Source organism: Nansenia antarctica (assembly GCF_963989245.1).
Source record: "Nansenia antarctica genome assembly, chromosome: 6".
Lineage (NCBI taxonomy): Eukaryota > Metazoa > Chordata > Actinopteri > Argentiniformes > Microstomatidae > Nansenia > Nansenia antarctica.
The window spans coordinates 31481059-31501498 of record NC_137676.1 but is presented as its reverse complement, the minus strand read 5'-3'; positions in this window follow the sequence as shown (position 1 = coordinate 31501498).

Below are 20440 nucleotides of genomic sequence, written 5' to 3'. Positions count from 1 at the left end.
AAAGTACTCAGTTACCACCTTGAGCTTCCTTTTCCTTCACCACACCAACTAAAATGTCTGGTTAAGGGACGTTAGTTGACCATTTAGAGAAGAATATACATAAAGATGTGTCATAACTTAAGTGAAGACCTTGTAGATACATCATAGACCATGGTGGCTGTTAATTCATAAGCAGCCTGTTGACGAGTCTTAGCATGTGTGTAAATAACTCTCACTAGCAAACATTTGAACGTGAACAGAATGGCAGACAAAAATAATGTAGAAACTAAATCAAAGGGGAACTGATTAGACTCTTTTGGGACCCCCTTAGTGCAACCAAGTCCAGTTGATTTTCACATTATTATTTTTTTTATCACACATACACACACTCTGTATTTGTAGTTTATAGGTATGATGTCATCCATGTTGTAGCATCAGGGGAGACATTTTAAGATAACTTGGACATCAGTATTCCAGGTATTTACAAAAAGCCCCAAATTTCCCACGCTTGTCTCTTTGATCTTAAAGTATATTCTCTCTGTAAGATAGCAGTTTGCTGTTTCAGTCGAATGTTTGGTTTTCAATCCAAAAGATGAAGATAGTTTCTCTGCTATTTTAAACATGACTAGAGGAGTCACTGCAGGAGTCACAAGAGTTGATTTCAAAGTTCTGGGAACATAAATCATGTAAGAAATTGGACAGGTTAATGAATTCTTCAGAAATGACTATAAATGACTATATTATGACTATCCAGACTATAATTATCCCTAGAGTTGAAATGTTAAGGGCTTAAATAGAAATCTCGCAGCCCAAATATTTAGTGGAATTTCTGCTGGCAAAACAACATGAGTGTCTACGTAAACCCCAGGAGATGTACAACATATCCATATGTGGCTTAATCAGACCATCAGTATATTGATGTGGGGAGGAGAAAACAGATGTTGATATAATGCAATGGGATTTTGCACCTTTCAATTAACAGGTTCATATTCTCTTATTACATGTCTTGCCTTATTCCCTTTAGTTTGCATATTGTGTATTTTTTTTCCTAGACAAGTAGTCTCAAAGGAAAATAGTCAAAAGCAGGAAACCAAGTAAGAGGATAATTGTTCCTCAGATTGGTGATATTTTACTGCTATCTGCTGGTCAAAATTGTGAAGTACGCTGTCATTTATTAGTTCAAGTGACAAATTCAAGTCCGAAGTTGATTATGATATGTACTGGGATACAGGGTTGTATGAAACTACAATGACATTCATATTATAACTTTCAAGCTCTTACAATAGAATAGAATACAATAGTAGTACAGGAACACAACAGTAGCACATAATACAATAGTAACAAAATAATACAAATACTTAATGTCTCACTAAGTCATATACAGTATGAGACAAGACACAGTAGCAGCAGCGAACCAGGTAGAAGAGCAAGGCACAGGTGTCACTCGGACACACACACACACACACACACACACACACACACACACACACACACACACACACACACACACACACAGAAACACACATGCTGTCTCTCACAATCACAGCAAACAAGCACAACATTGCACAACAATAGCAAACAACACACATTAATCACACACAATAATATTCTTGCTCCAATAAACATTGACTTAATTTGAAGGTTGTTCAACTGGGACAAGCAATGGTGCAGTAGTAACGGTAAGGACATGGTTAGACAAATGTATAACATGTGGTACTTTCTACTAGACAGTACTGGGCAGAGGGAAGTTGCCATGTCCTTTTATTTGTCCGCATATCCAATTAATTTATGAATTTCAGAAACATATTGTGTATCGAGCCATGGTATATGATATCTACATAGGCAATATAAGCTACGCCATCAAGATAACGGTACCAACTTTTTAACGACGCTCTGCATACAGCAGGTCATTATTATTATTATTATTATTATTATTATTATTATTATTATTATTATTATTATGTTTGCAGGAAAAGTGCTATACAAATAAAAGTTATAATATTATTATTATTATTATTATTATTATTATTATTATTATTATTATTATTATTATTATTATGCACCAACAGGGCGCGCAGAAAATCACGGCCGCTCCATGGAAACAGGTGATCAAATGGGGCATTATGACGTATATTGACAATGACGTTTATAAATGTTTTATCGTCAAACATTTCACAGCATTTTGCCAGTGCGACAAATCCACCAATGGTGCTGCATAGACGGTCAATTAAAGGAAAACAAGTGAGATTTGAAACAGTGATAGCCGGTCAAAACGTTTACGCACCACTGACAGGGTCTTCCGGTAGTTTAATGAATTAGGTGCGGTATAATTATGGCCATGAAGTCCATATACATGTTCTCGATACCGGAGGACGAAGATGAAGTTGTAGAAATCACAGCAGGACTCATCTTTCGGTATGAGCAGGTGCAACAGATCATTTGACCACTCAATTTAACATGCCTACATACTTATCATGTTGTAAACTGTTGCGCTAATGCTGATTGTCCGTATTCGGTAGGCCTAGTATAGCGGATTTATTGTATTTTCCTCACTGAGAGAATCTCGGTCATCAATTTGTAACAATTGTACACATTTTATTTAGTATTCTCAGTATGGGAAAACAGGAATTCATTTTTAATGTGTTACATTTCCAGTTCAAACTCCTATCGACTATAACAAACCCTAATCAATCCCGCCTATAGATGTACTGCAATAGTAAACAAAAGTGTTAATGTCGTATATTTCTGTAGTATGTATGATCTATGTATGAATATGTAGTATATTTTAAACACACACACACACACACACACACACTGATCATTAACAGATGGCCCCTGGACCAGCTATCAGAGACCTGGGGGTTGGGCAAAGACACACACACACGCTGGCCCCTCCCCTCTGGAAGGAAACGGGGACAGAGGGAGAGAGCGTTCTCTTTCCAGCCGAAGTCCATGGGGAACGCATGTAATGTATATATCTGTCTGATTAAATTGTCTTAAACTAACTGTTCTTTGATTCATAACCAATAAGAATACACGACAGTAATGGCGAGCAAGCAACGGAGATAATATAGCTTAATTTACAGTATTTTGCAAACTTCAATCTAACGAAGAAGGTAGGTTTCTGCAGAGATCGCTCTCTAGTCGATTGGTGTGTTTAAAATAGACTGTAAATCTCAGATAAGTTATAGTCAAAAGAATCTGTGTAACGGTAATCTTGTTGGAATAGAAACAAACTTTTCATAATCTTTGATGGGTGGGTGGTGAGAGCCGGATTTTGAAGTCCGTTTTTGTAAATATACGATTAGATTGGTATATTGGTGATATAGGGCTGAATTTGGTAATTCGCTTTTTTATGTTAAGATATTAGTTGTGTAACTAATAGCGGTATTACGGAATATCGTGAGTGTGTGTCTGTGTAAAATTCGGTGAGGTTGTGTTTATGTGTTGGAGTGTGGGTGGACTGGGTAGTCTGTTTTGTGTTGTAGCAGTGGAGAACATGTGAGGCTCTTTTGTCTGTTTGAAGGGACGCCATTGTGTGGGCGGCCATTTGCAGTGTACTGTCGGCGGAGTGTAGACGCCATTTGTGTTGTCCTGTGTAAACGGAGCGATAACACGCACGCTCGGGCACGCGCGCAGACACGCGGACACAAAGAAGCCTAGATATCTCTGTGAAGAGACTGCATTGTAGAATATTTGAATGAGATAAATAATAGTCTAACTGGATTGAAAGATAATCGTGAAGTTGTTGTGTCGTGGATGTTGTGAGACTAATCTCTTCACAGGAGCGGTTTTGAGGACCTATCTTGGGGCAAAGACCAGCCCCTCCCCCTCCTCCTTCCTCTCTCATACAAGGCTGTCTTTGTCTCCAGTTTCAAGGAGAAAGGGGGGGGTGGAAGAGCTGGCGCATGCGCAATCGATACGCAAGTCGGTTGCTTGGCGCCGCCTGCTGGACAAAATACGACGAGACATTTTAAAACACTAAATCCTCAGGGAGATACAGCTGAGGTCGATGAAACAGTCTGATACATTAATAAATAGATGGTTATAGATGATTGTAATGTATTACATTACTTTAATTAATTTAATTAATTACAAATTGATTGAATTAATTATTCAGATCATTTTATTTCTCTGTTTTCACAAAACTTTGATCAATTGTTTTGTGACAATCTAATGATATGTTGATAATAGCTAATTGACTTCACAGGTTTACATCAATGAAGTGTCAATGAATAATTCTAACTAATCATTCATTCCTTTCACTTAACAAGTCGATTTCTTTACAGATTGTAATTAATAATTAATCATTCATTCTTTTCCAAATAACAAGTCGATTTATTTACAGGTTGTAATTAATATTTGTAATTTACATATTTTATTTTAGTTAGGTCATTTCCACAGTGTTTGATTAAGGAATAGCAGAATAGTACATATTTGATAGTTGAGCAGTAAAAGGGTTTTTGTGGATCGGTGAATACTTAGGTGTTGATCAGCCTTTGTGATTTAATAATTGTGTTGACCAGAACTGTAATTAGTATTGAATGAGTAATTAAGTGACACATATTCATAAACAATTAGGAAACACATTTAAGTATAAAGTACTTACACAGAGATTAGATTTAAGTTAATACTGCACTGACATACACAAGAGGCAAATCTGTTATTCTGAGTTGCAGGGTTTTGTGGGGACGGTTAATACAGTTATATTGGACTAGCATTTGTTTAGCAAACAAGACAATAGGAAGGTGGGTTGTAAGAAGCGTACACCTTATCTAATATAGAATATTGTCAGCATATTGAGCAAGTAGAATGGGGTCGAATTCCACGAAGCTGTTAAAAGATATTAGTGAACATCGTGGAATGTTGGCTACGTTATCCCCTATGGCTATAGTGGAAAAAATGAATCCTCTTGTTAGGGAAATTAGCAAAATGTCAACGAAATGGAATAGCCGTTGGGCATACATTGAACAGCCGTGGCCGAAAGAGGGCAGCCTTAATTTACAATTAATTGCAACATTGGAGATACTTATCACTGTACACAAGGCAAATCAGAAAGGGAAAGATAGGTCAGAGAAACGCAAGTTAGAATTAGACATCTTAGACCTCTTTAAGGTAGAGGGACAGAAAATAGCTCAGATGGAACCGGAAAAGAAAAAAGAATTGGCCAGAACACTGGAACAGAAATTGAACATTTCATCCCCAGACCTGTGCCCTGCCTCCAGTCCCCCTCCATATGCTAAGGCACTGGAGGATCATTCCCAGAAGAAGAAGGAGCCAAGGGGAAAAGGGGACGACAGGAGTGACGAGGAAGATGACAGCGAAGATGGCAGTGAAGACTCAACTGATGACGACAATGCAGATGGAGGCTACAACGCGCAGGTCAGGAAGATGATAGCCACAGCCGAAAGGAAAGGTGGGAGAAGACGCCCGGAGAAAGAGGGAGATTGTCACCGAATGTCATCAAATACATTAAAGAACTGTCCAGTGCTGATTCGGGGTAACAAGATGGAATATCATCCGTGGCATCATACAGATCTGTCTGAAGTGATCGAGAAACTCCCCGTTCTTCAAGAGGGAGGACATTCGTGGACGCGAGAGGTCGACGTGATACTGACAGGAACGCAGGCCGCGATGGGAGACCTGAAAAGACTCTTAGCTTTTATTGCAGGATTGGATACAATGCAGGAAATATTGATGAAGGCAGGACTTCATAGATATATCAATACATCAGTTTATGATCCAGAGCTCTTCGCAGCAAACAGAGGCAGGCTGTGGAAAGCAATCAGAGAGACCTACCCTACTCACATTCACCCAGACAATATCATTGTGAAGCCACTGGGGGGGGATGAGAATCCCAGGGGTTATGTTGCCCGTGTGCACTCTCAATGGAGAAGTGTGACAGGGAAAGACGCTGAAGATAACCCCTTAGAAAAATCCATAATCAGGGAAAAAATACAAGAAGGGCTTCCTACCCCAGTTAAGGATAAGCTAGCAGAAGTGGTGGGGCTACGACACATGAACAAAGCTGTTTATATAGACCACGTAGCTCATCAAGTTGAGTTATATCGAAAGAACATTCAGATACAGAAGGCACGAGACGAAGAATCCCTCAGAATATTGACTCATTTGCAATTGACTGAAAGCGAGAGGAACATAGAGGGAGTGCAGGCTTTAGCCCCACAGCAACCGCCACCTGGAGTGCAGACTGCTACTTACCAGTCCTACTCACAGGGGCCACAAGGGGGGTATCCTGCTACTTACCAGTCCTACCCACAGGGGCCACAAGGGGGGTATCCATACCCACAAGGGCCACCAGGGGTGCAAGCGGTTCCATACCAAATGTACACACAGCCTGGCCAAGGACCACCACCAGGGGGATGGACAGCAGCAGGGAAGGAGATGCTAGAACCATGCCAATGCGACCAGAATGGACATCTAGCCTGTGCCTGCTGCAACAGGCCCCAGGGGGGCGCAGGGGGGAGCCAAGGAGGAGGATATTGGCCCCCTACTACACCTGCTCCAGGAGTGATGAACCCTTACGGAGGCCCAGCAGCTGGCCTATAGGGGTGCCCGGAAGATCCGAGTGGGAGGTGCCAGCTGGTGGTGACACAGAAGCCTGAAGGCGCCACGCACCTCCCTATGTCTAGAGAATATGTGAAGACAATCGGATTTGAGGGAATTAAACAGCTGATTCCTACAACTGAGCTTGTAGACTTAGAGTACAAGGGACAGAGAGCAACTCTGTCAACACTTGTGTCAGAACACACGCCAACAGGGCTGCTAGGGAGAGATGCTCAATGCCAATTGAACTGTACAGTAAAATGCACACCTGACGGCTGTCAGGTGACGGTGCCATCCGGTGCTCAGATTCCATCGACAGCCAGAGTGATTAAGCATAGAACAGACCTACAAGCTTTGCCTTTAAAGGGAGCTGATGTAGAATATTGGGTTGATGGGTCTTGTTACGGGGTAGGAGAAACTTTGTGCGCTGGGTATTCCTTAGTTAAAGCACAGAATTCAAAGTTTATTGTAGAACAGGCTGAGGCAGTTCCTCAGCCTTGCTCGGCTCAGTTGGCTGAATTGATTGCCCTCACAGAAGCATGCAACTTGGGAACCGGACGGAGAGTGACAGTGTACACCGACTCTGCCTATGCACATAATGTTTGTCATTTTAATGGAGCTGTATGGAGGGGGCGGGGTTTTAAGAGAACTGATGGTACGCCTATACAGCATCACGCACAGATCATGAAGCTGTTACAAGCCATGATGAAGCCAAAGGAATTAGCCATAGTGAAGTGTGCCGCACACAGGTCTGACTCATCACATGTCACACAAGGTAACAGGGCTGCAGAAGATGCAGCCAAAGCCATTACAGGAGCAGACAAGGCAGGTAAAGGTCTTCTGGTCACACATGAAAAGCAATTACAGGGCATGGTCACACTTGAGGATTTATTGATGTTACAGAGTAGAGTAACTACGTTAGACAAGAACGTTTGGCTAGCAAGGGGGGCAAGTCAGGATGACACAGGTCTATGGAGGAATCATGAGGGGTTGGTTGTAGCACCCTCAGATTTATTAGGCATGTTAATACAGGAAGCCCATGGATTAGCACATGTGGCTAGGGGGGAGGTAAGACGCAAGATCACCAAGAAATATGGGTTTTGGAGTCCATATTTGATGGAACAGATTGACCATGCTTTAGGTCAATGTGGGGTCTGTTGGAGAAACAACATCAGAGTGGGTACACCAGTGGTGTCTGGGCATATCCCTACCCCAATAGGGCCACGGGTGGTGGACAGGGGGGTGGATGTACAGAGTAGGCAGGATGTTGTGCCAACAGGTGCCGAGGTCCCCAGAGAACCTGAGAAGGAGGAGCTACGAGGAGATGCTGTGGTGTTGCCAGAGCCAGTGGCAATGCCAGTGTTACAGCCAGTGACATTACCGGCAGTGCCTGAAACCGAGGGGACAGTGGAAAGCTGTCCAGATGCCAATGAACCAGAAACCAACGAAGCAGAGAGTGTTGACAGTCTGGAGGTCCAGCCTGGGAGTGTCCAAAGCCTGGACACCTGTGCTACTGGGGATGCTGGCGAGTGCCTGCACCATGCTTCAGATGATGCTGAGGGCGACTCCCCAGACCTTGATCAGCGTGGGAGGGGACCAGGCGGCTGCCTGAACCTCAATGACACTGACGGACGACGACCAGTTAGGAAAAGATTAAAGACTATGAATAGGGTAGTGAAGCAGCAGATCAAAGGGAACGACGGGAATGGACAGCAGATGATAGCATGGCTGGAAACGGTCTTAGGGGCATGGGAAACTTATTTTGCTAAGATAGGAGCACCTATTATAGCAGACATGATTTTTGACTTTCTTAGGAGGCAGGGCCTCATTGACTGTTTTTGGAAAATCAGTCACTCAGTCCACGTTAATGAACTTTTCAGAAGACTAGTCCTCACCTGAGGTGAAGATCTATGCATTAATGCTTTCCCTTTGTTCTATGCTTACTGTTGGAGAATTATGTGTTATGATAACTGAATGTCATTATTTGTGTATTGTTTGTTGTTCCTATATCGTGTGATTGAGGTCAGTTGAGAAGTGATGTGGTGGTTATACAAAGCTAGGAGAGAGGTTCTGTTCCTAGCGCAACGAAAATGGAAGCTCCTGCCTATGAAAGTGTTATCAATCTGAGACAGCGGTAAAGGCTGTTCTCCAACTGGGTACAAGTGCTAGTAACCTCTGACCCTGACGCTTCAAGGACAAAGAAAACATCGGTCGTTGGAAGTTGCTGTATTGATTTGTGCATGATGAACTGTGTTTAGTTTAATTGTGATTGTTATTTTCAAAATTCTTTTTATTATTGGTTGTTTTCTATTTTTTGTTTATGATATCTTTGGTTCCTAATACTGGTCCTGGGTTGGTCTGTGTTATTGTGCTTCTTGTGTTGTGTGTTGGTGTAGTTTTTCTGTCTGTTGTTGTTTATTTAATTTTTTTTATTTTATTAATTTTTTTTTTTTTTTTTTTTTTTTTTTTTTTTTTGGGATGTTTTGTGGGGTTTTGTGTTTTTGTTTTTGTTTTATGGTAGTTTAGTTTCGGAACACCCTCTGGGTGGTCCGAGGGGGGATGTGTCGTATATTTCTGTAGTATGTATGATCTATGTATGAATATGTAGTATATTTTAAACACACACACACACACACACACACTGATCATTAACAGATGGCCCCTGGACCAGCTATCAGAGACCTGGGGGTTGGGCAAAGACACACACACACGCTGGCCCCTCCCCTCTGGAAGGAAACGGGGACAGAGGGAGAGAGCGTTCTCTTTCCAGCCGAAGTCCATGGGGAACACATGTAATGTATATATCTGTCTGATTAAATTGTCTTAAACTAACTGTTCTTTGATTCATAACCAATAAGAATACACGACATTAACAAGAAGTGGCCTAGAATATAAACCCTACATTGGTTCCCTCTAACTGGTCACATTTAGAATTTACAGTACTTCAAATGATTATTTCACTTGGCTGTGACTTTAATTAGACCGGCATACTGTATTCAGTACCGACCTCTAATAGCTGTTTTAATGTAATTATTAGGCTATTTTATTATTATTATTTTAATTAAATCGTGGGGTATGATTCCTTAATGACTTGCATCAGAGTGGCTTATGCGGTGCATTTTTGCCATATATTTCTAGGTGGAGGATCAGAGGTTAAGATGTGCTTGCTGAATGATGAGGAAAAGACAAATGGTCACAGGACTGACCTTCCCAACTGGTAGAGGTGTTCAACACTGTATAGATGTGGCCAATCACCAGGGATCAGGTAGGAACATGGTCTTACCACAGCTGCTCTGCTGAACTCAAGCCTTTCAGAACATGTGTATAGATGGCAGAATAGTTTGTTTGATACAGAAGGTAAAGATAAGCCTGCAATATCTCAGTAACTCCCAACGACTACAAGATGATCGACCACCTGATAGATTGTATTGCTGATATATTTGGATGACACAACATTTTCTCCAACTCAATCAAGAAAAAACAGAGGTATTGATCATTGGCGAGAAAACTGGGAGAGAGAAATTATCTGCACACTTGAAAACACTAGCTCTTAACACTAAGTGTCAGGCTAGGAATCTTGGTGTCATAATTGACCCAGATCTAAATTTTGAAACTCATATCAATAATACTATTAAAACATCCTTCTACCATCTAAGAAACATCACTAAGGTACAATCATTTCTCTCCCAGGCAGACACAGAAAAATTAATGCATGCGTTTGTTACTAGTAGGCTAGATTACTGTAATGCTCTCCTGACAGGTCTCCCCCCCAAAAAGATTAATAGACTACAAATGGTCCAGAATGCTGCTGCTCGTGTCCTTACTAGGACCAAACGAAGAGCGCACATTACACCTGTCTTGAGATCACTACACTGGCTCCCTGTCAGTTATAGAATAGACTTTAAGATCCTTTTACTAGTCTATAAATCACTCCACTGCGATGCGCCCAATTACATGGTGGACATGTTCATAAGATACACACCAGCTAGACCCCTAAGGTCTAGTGGCACGGAACTTGTAATAGTGCCAGAGGCTAGGACAAAGAGATTTGGAGGATCAGCTTTTAGCATATGCTCCTAGATTGTGGAACACCCTACCTGAGGGCCTGAGGTTGTCTAAAACTCAGGACATTTTTAAGCGAGACCTCAAAACCTACTTATTCAATGTCACCTTTTGCTACTACGGGAGACATTGGACATCATAGAACTAGGATCACTAGGCCATTACACCATACTCGTGTTTTGAGATTTGTGTTGACAGTGCGGGGCCTTGTGCGGGGCCTTTGTGGTCTGTGCTTGCTTGGCTGGGCTGGGTGTGTTGGTGGTGGGGCGGGCTGGGTGTGTGGGGCGGCGGGGGCTCCCCGGGGGGGCGGGGGGTGTGGGGGCCCACCGCTGGGTGCTGGTAGGCAAACTGGCTAGTAGTCGCTCTATGTGTAGAGGGCTGCAAGGGAATTTTTCCTGGCTACATAGTGTACAGGTTTTTACTTTTGCCTGCTTGCGGCTCTGTCAGTATTGATTGATTGATTGATTGACTGAGAATGTTCATTATGTGAAGCGCATTGAGTTGCATCTTGTAAGAAATGCGCTATACAAATAAAATTTGATTTGAATTTGATTTGATAAGCCTACCCATGAATGTACTTAGCGCTGTCAATTTTTAAATAGGCTATTGCAATATTTATTACAATTATGTTTTAATAATGATAATCAACAAAATGGAAACATTTTCAGATTACAGACATCTGCCGATATTTACTTTCTTTTTGAATTAAACTGATGCTTCACTGTTCTGTGCCTGAGGTTTCTTCTTAATTAATAATTCTTGAATAGCCTAATTAACAACAAATGGAAGCAAACCTGTTGAGATTAAATGTGAATTGTGTTCTTTACAACCAGAATGCAACTCTGACTAGTTATGGGCTCTTCCCATGATGAGCCTGACACAATAATAGCCAATAATGAATGTCTTGGAAGACTTGAATTCTGTGTTGTCTGTAAATGGGAAGTCTATGTAAATTATGATGATGTCATAGCATTTGACTTTTCAAAGTTTATATACTGTATGTTTTCATTTTAGTGATGTATTTCTAACACCAGCATAAGTAACAGTGAAGAGTAAGAGTTGAAACAGAAGTGACGTGTTAATTTGGTGTTGAAACGCCAGAATGGACTAATTTATTGGTCACACTTTACATGATGTGGCTTGATCCATGGATAGTACTTGTAATAACTGTAGTGACTCATTATTTAGAAGAGTTGTGTTACTAAATTAAATATAACATTACTACACATACAAAGGGTCAACTAAATGTACTGTATACTAGATCATATGTAGGTCAATTTAGTCCTAACATGTATTTCAATATCAAAGTGATGACATGACTAAATGGTGTTTTATTCAAGGTGGATGTGACTGACAACCAGCTTGTCCGTACCAAAGGACATCTTTTTGAACTTGATGGCCTACGTGGAAACAACATTTTGACCTCCACTGGCTGAATGACAAGCAAATACCAAAGTCAACATTTCACCTATCTTTTGAGGAGGATCAGCATTTTCATCTTGCCATCTCGTTTTAAGGAACATACTCTTATCTCATGGGAGTGCATACTCAGGCCAAATTCGTAATACGTCTTTTCAACAAAATGGTGAAGTGGCTGAGCGCACAAGACCTCAACCACTTCATCATCTTGTTTAACAACAAATGTCATCAAACTTGTTGAGATGAAATGTGAATTGTGGTCTTAACCAACTTGACATCTCATGGACCAAACATGTCTCACAGGATTTTAAAAGCTGAACGCAACAAAATGACCTCTTCATAAACCATTGAGCTACTTACTATGAACAGACATCAACAACCAGAATGCAACTCTGACTAATTATGGGCTCTTCCCATGATGAGCCTGACACAAGGAAAGGCAATGTGTGAAGAGCCAATAATGAATGTCTTGGAAGACTTGAATTCTGTGTTGTCTGTAAATGGGAAGTCTATGTAGATTATGATGATGTCTTAGCATTTGACTTTTATTACGTTAAATTCAACAATTCTGTGGGACATTTGTTGGTTTACAAGCTACGGAGCAAAGCTACAAAGTCAGAGGGTCGTGGGTTGTTTGAATTCCTCTCAAATCGAGCAATTCACTATTTATAGAGAGAACATATCAGCTGATCATTTGGTAAGTACAGAACTATCTTTTTCACATGAGAATATATGCAAATGTCAGTTATTAATTGACTTCATATTAGTCTGTAGCCAATCATTTACTCTTAACCCCATTAACAAGCTAGTTAGTTGTGTAAGTATTTGTAGTCAAATGTTAATCTCTAGCTAGCTAGCTAGTTTATATACTGTATGTTTTCATTTTAGTGATGTATTTCTAACACCAGCATAAGTAACAGTGAAGAGTAAGAGTTGAAACAGAAGTGACGTGTTAATTTGGTGTTGAAACGCCAGAATGGACTAATTTATTGGTCACACTTTACATGATGTGGCTTGATCCATGGATAGTACTTGTAATAACTGTAGTGACTCATTATTTAGAAGAGTTGTGTTACTTAATTAAATATAACATTACTACACATACAAAGGGTCAACTAAATGTACTGTATACTAAATCATATGTAGGTCAATTTAGTCCTAACATGTATTTCAATATCAAAGTGATGACATGACTAAATGGTGTTTTATTCAAGGTGGATGTGACTGACAACCAGCTTGTCCGTACCAAAGGACATCTTTTTGAACTTGATGGCCTACGTGGAAACAACATTTTGACCTCCACTGGCTGAATGACAAGCAAATACCAAAGTCAACATTTCACCTATCTTTTGAGGAGGATCAGCATTTTCATCTTGCCATCTCGTTTTAAGGAACATACTCTTATCTCATGGGAGTGCATACTCAGGCCAAATTCGTAATACGTCTTTTCAACAAAATGGTGAAGTGGCTGAGCGCACAAGACCTCAACCACTTCATCATCTTGTTTAACAACAAATGTCATCAAACTTGTTGAGATGAAATGTGAATTGTGGTCTTAACCAACTTGACATCTCATGGACTGTTACAAGGGGGGTCAGCGAAGAGGACTCCCCAGCGCCCCTACTGGTCGAAGAGCGACAGTGCTCCAGCCCTGGACTAATTATCGAATGATTGTTGTCACCTGTGAATGTTTGTCAGTGTATATAGGTGTGTCCCATTTCCTTGTTCCTTTGTCAGTCGATCACTTGTGTTACACCGTATGGAATGCTTCAGAACCCTGTGTATGTATTACCACTTCACGTATCCGTTACCCGGAACGTAATTTGAACTTTGACTTTGTTTGCTGGTTTGCAACCTTGTACCGCCTTTGGAGCCCGTTGCTCAATCTTTAGTTTTCGTGCACTTTATTATTGACCGCAGTGCCTGAGTTATTATTACCTACGTGCTGAGCCCTACTGCTCCCCTTTTTGTTGTGCGGCTAAGAGTTTATGTTTGTACCTTTGAATCATACGTCTCAGTAAAGAGAATCTTTATTTTATTACATCTCCGCCTCATTCTTTACTTACACCGCACCTGGATCCGACATTATTGTGTACACTCAGAACCTATTAAGAAACATAACAGAACCTATTGAGAAACATAACAGATCGACTGACCACTATGGATCCAGCGGATGTAATACACCTTCGCACCGTACTGGCCACCCAAGGTGCCATGCTGACCCAGCATGAACGTCTCCTCCGGGAGATGAGTGAACATCTCAGCCAGCTGTCCCTCACCGTCTCGAGCCTGGTGGACCGCCAGGACAACGCGGAACGGGTCGCCGCCGCAGCCAACGCCGCAGCAGTCCCACCTCCACTACTGGTCCCTACACCTCCGCCTACACCTCGTGAGCCTCGCCTTCCACCTCCAGAGAGGTACGACGGACGTCCAGAGGGCTGCCGAGAGTTCACCACACAGTGCACCTTAGTCTTCAACCTACAGCCGACCTCCTTTCCCACCGAGCAGTCCCGGGTGGCCTATATCACCACTCTGCTAACGGGACGTGCCCTGTCCTGGGCGACGGCAGAGTGGGAGAGGGGGACGGCGATATGTGCCAGTTCCCAGCTCTTCATAGCAGAGCTGCGGAAAGTCTTTGATCACACCCGGGTACTCTCTACCTACGAGGCAGGCAGGAGACTCACCGCCTGTCGACAGGGTCATCGCACGGTGGCGGACTATTCCGTGGAGTTCCGCACCCTGGCCAGAGAGACCGGGTGGGAGGAGTGCGCTGTGGTCGTCCTGTATGCGCAGGGGCTCTCGGAGGTCATGAAGGACGAGTTGTCCTTCCGAGAGCTGCCTGAGCAGCTGGACGACTTAGTCGACCTCTCTCGGCGGGTGGATAATAGACGCCGGGAGCGGGACCGCGAGAGAGGCTCGGCTAGGGGCGCGCCCCCCCACCTAACGCCGGGTGTGAGACCACCCAGTGGCTTCATGGAGGAGGAACCCACCTACGATGAGCCAATGCAGCTAGGAGCGGCACGCCTGTCTCAGACCGAGCGACAGCGGCGTCAGAGAGAGGGGCGCTGTCTGTATTGCGGGCGGGCTGGACACCTAGTCGCTACGTGCCCGGAGAAACCGGGAAACGGGAGGGCTCGCTAATGTCGGGAGGGGCATTGGTGAGCCACGAGTCACCTTCCGCAATGGGCGATCACCGGACTTTTTTGGGGGTAACGATAGAGGGGGGACGCCGCATACGACGGGTGTGGGCGTTGGTGGACTCGGGGGCGGCGGGGAACCTTATGCACACGGGCTTAGCCCACGAGTGGGGACTAGCTCTAAAGGACCTTCCCGTTCCATTACCGGTCCGCGCCCTGGACGGCCGGCCTCTGGGGACCGGCTTCGTTACCCAGTGCACACCACCTATTCGCATCCAGGTGGAGCAAGAACAGTTGGAGCTCATCCAGTTTTTTATTATTGAGTCTCCCGACTGTCCTCTGGTCCTGGGGCACCCCTGGCTGGCGGTGCACAACCATAACATTAACTGGTCCACGGGGCGAATTACCAACCCTCCCAGAACCCCAACCCCATTCCCAGTCCCTTCCCACTCCCTAGCTACAGCCCCTAGACCCTTTTCCATGCTAGCGGCGGGGTCTACAAACATTCCAGTGACTCCGGCCGTAGTGGGCGTTCCCCAGGTCTATTGGGATCTGGGGGAGGTTTTTAGCAAGCAGCGGGCTAGGGAACTACCCCCCCACAGGACTTACGACTGTGCCATCGACCTCCTGCCCGGTACCACGCCCCCTCGGGGGAGATTGTTCTCCCTCTCCGGTCCTGAGACCCTGGCCATGAAGGAGTACATCGACGACGCACTCGCCGCGGGCCACATTCGCCCTTCCACCTCCCCGGCGGGTGCAGGGTTTTTCTTTGTGGCCAAGAAGGACGGGGGGCAACGGCCGTGCATCGACTATAGGGGGTTGAACAACGTCACGGTGAAAAACAGATACCCCCTTCCGTTGATGACGACGGCCTTTGAGTCCTTGCAGGGGGCCCGGGTCTTCACTAAGCTGGACTTACGAAACGCGTACAACTTAGTGAGGATCCGGAAGGGGGACGAGTGGAAAACAGCTTTTAACACCCCCAGAGGACATTACGAGTACCTAGTAATGCCGTTCGGCCTTGCCAACGCGCCAGCGGTATTTCAAGCGCTCGTTAATGATGTCCTACGAGACCTCCTCGACCACTCAGTCTTCGTCTACCTCGACGACATTCTAATTTTCTCCAAGGACCTAGCCCAACACCGAATCCATGTGCGACAGGTGCTCGAACGCCTTCTCCATCACAAACTTTTTGTTAAAGTGGAGAAGTGCGAGTTCCATGTGGACACTGTTTCCTTTCTGGGCTTCGTGGTGGACAAGGGGAATCTACTCATGGATCCCGGAAAGGTCAGTGCGGTGTTGGACTGGCCCCGACCCTCCTCTCTCAAACAATTACAACGCTTTTTGGGTTTCGCAAACTTTTATCGGAGGTTCATTCGCGGGTTTAGCGCCTTAGCGGCCCCGTTGACGGCCCTCACCCAGACTAGCCTACGCTCCTTTTCTTGGTCCCCGGAGGCGGACACCGCGTTCACGGCATTAAAACAGCGCTTCACCTCAGCACCCATCCTGGTGCACCCGAACCCGTCCCTACCCTTTGTTGTGGAGGTGGATGCCTCGGACATTGCGGTAGGGGCGGTTTTGTCACAGCGCTGCGCCAAGGACAATAAGACTCACCCCTGTGCCTTTTTCTCTCGCAGGCTGTCCGCGCCGGAGCGCAACTACGACGTGGGGAACCGCGAGCTGCTTGCAATCAAACTCGCGCTGGAGGAATGGAGGCACTGGTTGGAGGGGGCCGCGCACCCTTTTATAGTGTGGACGGACCACAAGAACCTGGCCTATATCCAGGGGGCCAAACGCCTCAACTCCCGACAGGCCAGGTGGGCGTTATTCTTCACCAGGTTCCAGTTCACGATCTCCTATCGACCGGGCTCTAAAAACACCAAGCCCGATGCACTGTCGAGGCAGTTCGATCCTGTGGACCTGGTGGAGAGTACGGATTCGATCGTCCCCACTGGCCTGGTCGTCGCCCCCGTGTCCTGGGGAATCGACAGGGTAGTGAGGACAGCGCTGAGGCGGGAGCCTGACCCGGGCGGGGGTCCGCCGGGGAGGCTCTACGTTCCGAAGACTGCGCGTGCACGACTGCTGCAGTGGGCGCACGCCTCCTCCCTCACCAGTCACCCAGGGGCCACCAGGACATTGGACTTCATACGAAGGAGGTTCTGGTGGCCCACAGCGGAGGGGGACACGCGCGCGTTTGTGGCAGCCTGTGCCCTATGCGCGCGCAGTAAAGCCTCCCGGCAACGGCCGCCGGGACTCCTACACCCCCTGTCCATCCCCAAACGTCCCTGGTCGCACATAGCCCTCGATTTCATATCGGGTCTACCCCCATCTGATGGGTTCACCGCCATACTAGTGGTGGTAGACCGGTTCTCCAAGGCGGCGCACTTCATCCCCCTCCCTAAACTCCCCACGGCCCAAGAGACGGCGGAGCTAGTGGTCCAGCACGTTTTCCGGGTGCACGGACTACCCCTGGACATGGTATCCGACCGGGGTCCTCAATTCGCCTCCAGGTTCTGGAAGGCATTCGCCACCAGCCTTGGCGCCTCCGTCAGCCTGTCCTCCGGGTTCCACCCCCAATCCAATGGGCAGACGGAGCGCGTCAACCAGGATCTGGAGGGGGTCTTGAGGTGCTACGTCTCCAGCAATCCGGCGACATGGAACCGGCGGCTGGCGTGGGCTGAATACGCCCACAACACCCTCCTCTGCTCCTCCACTGGCCTCTCCCCTTTCCAATGCCAGTACGGGTATCAGCCCCCCCTTTTCCCGGAGCAGGAGGAGGAGGCAGCTGTACCATCGGTCCAAGCCCATGTCAGCCGCTGTCGCCGTACCTGGAGGCGGGTAAGGGCGGCGCTTGTGCGGGCTTCGGACAGGTCCCAACGCCAGGCCAACCGCAGGCGCCGTCCGGCCCCAGTCTTCCGTCCTGGTCAGAGGGTCTGGCTGTCTACCCGGGACCTCCCCCTCCGGGTGGAGTCACGCAAGCTGGCTCCTCGCTTCGTGGGGCCGTTTAAGGTGGTGCGGCGGGTCAACGCCGTGGCCTACAGACTGCTACTCCCACCCTCCATGCGAGTTCACCCCACCTTCCATGTTTCACTCCTCAAACCCGTTGTTTTCTCCCCCATGGCCCCTCCACCCCGCCCCGCCCCCCTGCCCCGTCTCATTGATGGACAACCTGCCTACACGGTTAACAGGATTATTGACTGCCGGAAGGTGGGGAGGGGTCTCCAATTCCTGGTGGACTGGGAGGGTTATGGGCCTGAGGAGCGTACCTGGGTGCCTCGGCGGGATATTCTAGATCCGAGCCTCATCACGGACTTTCGCCGGCTCCATCCCGAGGCACCCGGGTGAACTTCTGGTGCCGTTCGTCAGGGGGGGGCACTGTTACAAGGGGGGTCAGCGAAGAGGACTCCCCAGCGCCCCTACTGGTCGAAGAGCGACAGTGCTCCAGCCCTGGACTAATTATCGAATGATTGTTGTCACCTGTGAATGTTTGTCAGTGTATATAGGTGTGTCCCATTTCCTTGTTCCTTTGTCAGTCGATCACTTGTGTTACACCGTATGGAATGCTTCAGAACCCTGTGTATGTATTACCACTTCACGTATCCGTTACCCGGAACGTAATTTGAACTTTGACTTTGTTTGCTGGTTTGCAACCTTGTACCGCCTTTGGAGCCCGTTGCTCAATCTTTAGTTTTCGTGCACTTTATTATTGACCGCAGTGCCTGAGTTATTATTACCTACGTGCTGAGCCCTACTGCTCCCCTTTTTGTTGTGCGGCTAAGAGTTTATGTTTGTACCTTTGAATCATACGTCTCAGTAAAGAGAATCTTTATTTTATTACATCTCCGCCTCATTCTTTACTTACACCGCACCTGGATCCGACATTATTGTGTACACTCAGAACCTATTAAGAAACATAACAGAACCTATTGAGAAACATAACAATGGACCAAACATGTCTCACAGGATTTTAAAAGCTGAACGCAACAAAATGACCTCTTCATAAACCATTGAGCTACTTACTATGAACAGACATCAACAACCAGAATGCAACTCTGACTAATTATGGGCTCTTCCCATGATGAGCCTGACACAAGGAAAGGCAATGTGTGAAGAGCCAATAATGAATGTCTTGGAAGACTTGAATTCTGTGTTGTCTGTAAATGGGAAGTCTATGTAGATTATGATGATGTCTTAGCATTTGACTTTTATTACGTTAAATTCAACAATTCTGTGGGACATTTGTTGGTTTACAAGCTACGGAGCAAAGCTACAAAGTCAGAGGGTCGTGGTGGGTTGTTTGAATTCCTCTCAAATCCAGCAAATCACTATTTATAGAGAGAAAATATCAGCTGATTATTTGGTAAGTACAGAACTATCTTTTTCACATGAGAATATATGCAAATGTCAGTTATTAATTGACTTCATATTAGTCTGTAGCCAATCATTTACTCTTAACCCCATTAACAAGCTAGTTAGTTGTGTAACTATTTGTAGTCAAATGTTAATCTCTAGCTAGCTAGCTAGTTTATATACTGTATGTTTTCATTTTAGTGATGTATTTCTAACACCAGCATAAGTAACAGTGAAGAGTAAGAGTTTAAACAGAAGTGACGTGTTAATTTGGTGTTGAAACGCCAGAATGGACTAATTTATTGGTCACACTTTACATGATGTGGCTTGATCCATGGATAGTACTTGTAATAACTGTAGTGACTCATTATTTAGAAGAGTTGTGTTACTAAATTAAATATAACATTACTACACATACAAAGGGTCAACTAAATGTACTGTATACTAAATCATATGTAGGTCAATTTAGTCCTAACATGTATTTCAATATCAAAGTGATGACATGACTAAATGGTGTTTTATTCAAGGTGGATGTGACTGACAACCAGCTTGTCCGTACCAAAGGACATCTTTTTGAACTTGATGGCCTACGTGGAAACAACATTTTGACCTCCACTGGCTGAATGACAAGCAAATACCAAAGTCAACATTTCACCTATCTTTTGAGGAGGATCAGCATTTTCATCTTGCCATCTCGTTTTAAGGAACATACTCTTATCTCATGGGAGTGCATACTCAGGCCAAATTCGTAATACGTCTTTTCAACAAAATGGTGAAGTGGCTGAGCGCACAAGACCTCAACCACTTCATCATCTTGTTTAACAACAAATGTCATCAAACTTGTTGAGATGAAATGTGAATTGTGGTCTTAACCAACTTGACATCTCATGGACCAAACATGTCTCACAGGATTTTAAAAGCTGAACGCA